General features: G+C 34.1%; 1 long non-coding RNA gene across 1 annotated transcript in view; it reads left to right on the forward strand.

Annotated features, from left to right (window-relative positions):
- Positions 1–441: 441 nt before the first annotated feature.
- Positions 442–3,432, forward strand: part of LOC115278508 — a 15,375-nt gene continuing 12,384 nt past the window's right edge. Inside the window, exon 1 of the long non-coding RNA XR_003902928.1 lies at positions 442–609. This is a non-coding gene — a long non-coding RNA (uncharacterized LOC115278508). The remainder of the gene's footprint in view (positions 610–3,432) is intronic.

Consider the following 3,432-nt stretch of genomic DNA (forward strand, 5'->3'; position numbering starts at 1 on the left):
ACATGGTTATTTGGATCAAGAGGCAGCATTATCGGAATGCTTAAGAAGTCATCTTAGCAACCAGAGAATTTTGAGTTCAGATCCCAGCTTCACAATTGATATGGAGCATGATTTCTGTGAAGAATTTAAATCGTTTTTTTATCTTTCATTTGTAATAATTTCACATGGTTTATTAACCCTTAATTTGATATTAAGGGTCTCTCACTCTTTTTATTTCTTTTTTTAAATTTTTTTACGTTTTTTGTTTATTTTTGAGAGACAGAGACAGCGCGAGCAGGGGAGGGTCAGAGAGAGAGGGAGACACAGAATCTGAAGACAGGCTCCAGGCTCTGAGCTAGCTGTCAGCCCAGAGCCCGACCGGGGGCTCGAACCCACACATTGTGAGATCATGACCTGAACCGAAGCCGGACGCTGAACCGACTGAGCCACCCAGGTGCCCCCGACTCTTTTTATTTCTATCTCAATCTCTCTGTGTATAAATTTCTATTTCTCTCCCTCTGCTTCTTCTTATTCCTAGAAACGTTACTTTTCCTCCATATTCTCACCTTGCAACCTCTGGAGACTTCAAGATGTTGTGTTCTCATGTTTGCATGTGTCTTCATGTGTCAGGTACTGTGGACAGACAGGTTCAAGTATCCTTCACTCTCAGTGGAAAAAATGCAGAGACTACGGTTTAGAGAGGCTTTAAGCAAGGGTATGGGAGATACGCAGCATTGCATAAATGTTTGTCATCACACAGGGGAGCCAGACAAAAATGGCTGGGCTTCTGAAAGGTAACAGGGAAATATACAGATATTTTTTAAATTTTCAAAGTAATGAACTACTTTAAGGTCTGACTATATCAACAAAAATTAACATACTTGAGAAAAATTATATGTACTTGCTTTGTAAAGAGTGGTACATAGATATAGAGGGAGGGAAGGTGATTTCATTAATTCTCCTTTCAATAATTGTTATATATTATAGCATCTTTTTTCCATATTCACTTAGGTAAACAAGAAGTACTAAACCATATATCTTGGATCAACAGATAATTTCTTCTCTGCAGTTTTAAAAATTTTAATAGCTATTTTAGAATGATTTGAGTGCTTATATAATTTGGCATTGTTTCACTAAATGATTCTTCTGTACTTTAATAGAAAAGAAGACATTTAAAAGCACTTTTATTTGACTGCACTCATTTTTCAACGCTGAGTTTGATAGTTTTGTATGATGATTATATCTTCTACTTTTAGTCCCTAGTCAAATAAACATTCAATAAGTTCTTCTCGGGTAATAGAGCAAGCCAAATATAGAAATTTGTAGACTAATAGCTATTATTTTTATTTGACCATTTTATTCATGTAAGCACTGTTTACATGTAAACATAATTTTTTTGCGTTTAATAATGGTTGGAATGTCTTTTGAAAAATAAGATTTCTTTTCAATTTCAGGAATGGTGACTATCAAGTATGAGTTGGATATAAGATTTTTTTAATTTTAACGGTGCATTTGAATGTTGAATGCTCAGAAGAAACATTAGTATATAAAATAGAGTATCACATATAGACTATTACAATGTGTTTATCATATTTATTAACTTAATAAACAATGTTGATATATATTGATTAATTTAGCAGGTTAGCTAGCATTTTGTGACTCACACATTTTTTTAAATCTATCTCAAAGTCCTAAATAGAGTTAAGAGATTCAATAATGTCTTACACACAATTATGTTGCCTTATAAACAGATTGTGTTATCCATGAATATGTGATCTTTAGCCAAAATTCATAATATTTTTCTTTAGAACATTTTAATTCAGTTTAAATCATGCATTTGCTAATATGGTAGCTATGTAGGTATTAAGGGCTTATAAAATAATTTTTCAGACTTTAGAATACTTTCTCTCTTACCCCCAAAAATTGTAAATCAAAAAAGAATGTGAAAGGATTTTAAAATATGCTAAGTGCAAATGATTAATATCCAGGTATAATTCTAATAACTCCTAGTTTGTTTGTTTTTTTACCAGAGTGATGCTGATCTACCATCTGTAGAATTGGTACCTTAGTTTACTTTTTTTCTGTTAGGGATGAAAGTTCAAGTCTCCTCCCGGACCTTCTTACCATTTATAATTTGGTCTTGAGTAGAATCTGTGAAAGAAAGAAAGGTAACTGTTTCACAAAGCTATCTCATTTTCTTGAAAACTTAACCAAACATAAAACCTACATCTGAATCAATCTGTGTGTGTTGCCTCCCTTGCTCTTGATCTCAGGTTGCTTTGCACCTGCTAGTGAGACTCCAACAGAGACAGCCAGGACCAGTGTCACTAAAAGTGCATAGGCCACGGTCTCAAGTAATTCTTCCATGATTCCCAGTGTTTCATTGGAAATCCATATTTTCTAATACTTCCTGTGTAATTCCTCCACCAAGTATCTTATAGATCCCCCAGACTGTCTTACATATTTCCAGTAATAAATCTAGTCTTATGCACTGCTCAGTCAGTATCTGTTGGTCACCTGCCACAAACAAAAATAAGCAGACTTGAGATGTTTAAGTTTTGTCTAGTACTAAGCAATGGATGAAGGACCCCTCTCTTCTTTATGTACGTAATAAACTCCAGAGATATCTAATCTAGTATTTAAACCCAAATATCTTTCAGGTATTTTGAAAGAAGCTGCTGATTTTTTTTACTTATATATTCTTTTCTTGAACTTGGTAAGTGTGCTATCCTATTTCTTTACTTTTAAAATTCACATAATAGGAACATTGATCTTATTGAGTTCCTATGAGATTTAATTGAGATAGTTCACATAAAGCACTAAGTACCGTATTCTTGGCATATGAAAGGTACTAAAACAATGTTAGAATTTATCAAGCTCATCAGTATCATCACGCTCATCTAATTTCCCCAGAGAGAGAGTGGCTCTTTGTTGATACCAGGATAAAAAATATAAAATCTTTAAATAGCTTACAATAATCTTGATGATTTGGGATGTGTTTCTCCTTTCAGTTCTCCAGACATGCTACTTATGTTCTCTGCACAGTGCTGTTAATTCTCTCTTGCCTCTGGGCCTTTGCACATGCTGTTTTTGTCTTACTGGAATATCTCTCCATACACTTTTTGCTCTTTCTACCAATAAAATGAGGACTATATTGAACAAAGCGGAGGGAATTCAGATGCTCGCCAGCAAAAATGAATTATAAAGGTCCATTACAATATTCCTTACTGAAATTTATCAATTTTATTTAGATTTTCACCCTCTTTGGGTCATGTATATATTTTTGTGGTATTATGGTATTAGTTTTGTAATACTATGTCTAGAGATATCTCCTTTTTCATAGTGCATTTTTCTACCTACTTCCCCCCACCCCCACCTGGTCAGCCTTCCCATGTCCTTCCTAACCTGTCATTCTTTTCATAGAACCAGGTATTGGTTCATTATCCTCCTTAA

The sequence above is a fragment of the Suricata suricatta genome, chromosome 14, assembly GCF_006229205.1.
Source record: "Suricata suricatta isolate VVHF042 chromosome 14, meerkat_22Aug2017_6uvM2_HiC, whole genome shotgun sequence".
NCBI lineage: Eukaryota > Metazoa > Chordata > Mammalia > Carnivora > Herpestidae > Suricata > Suricata suricatta.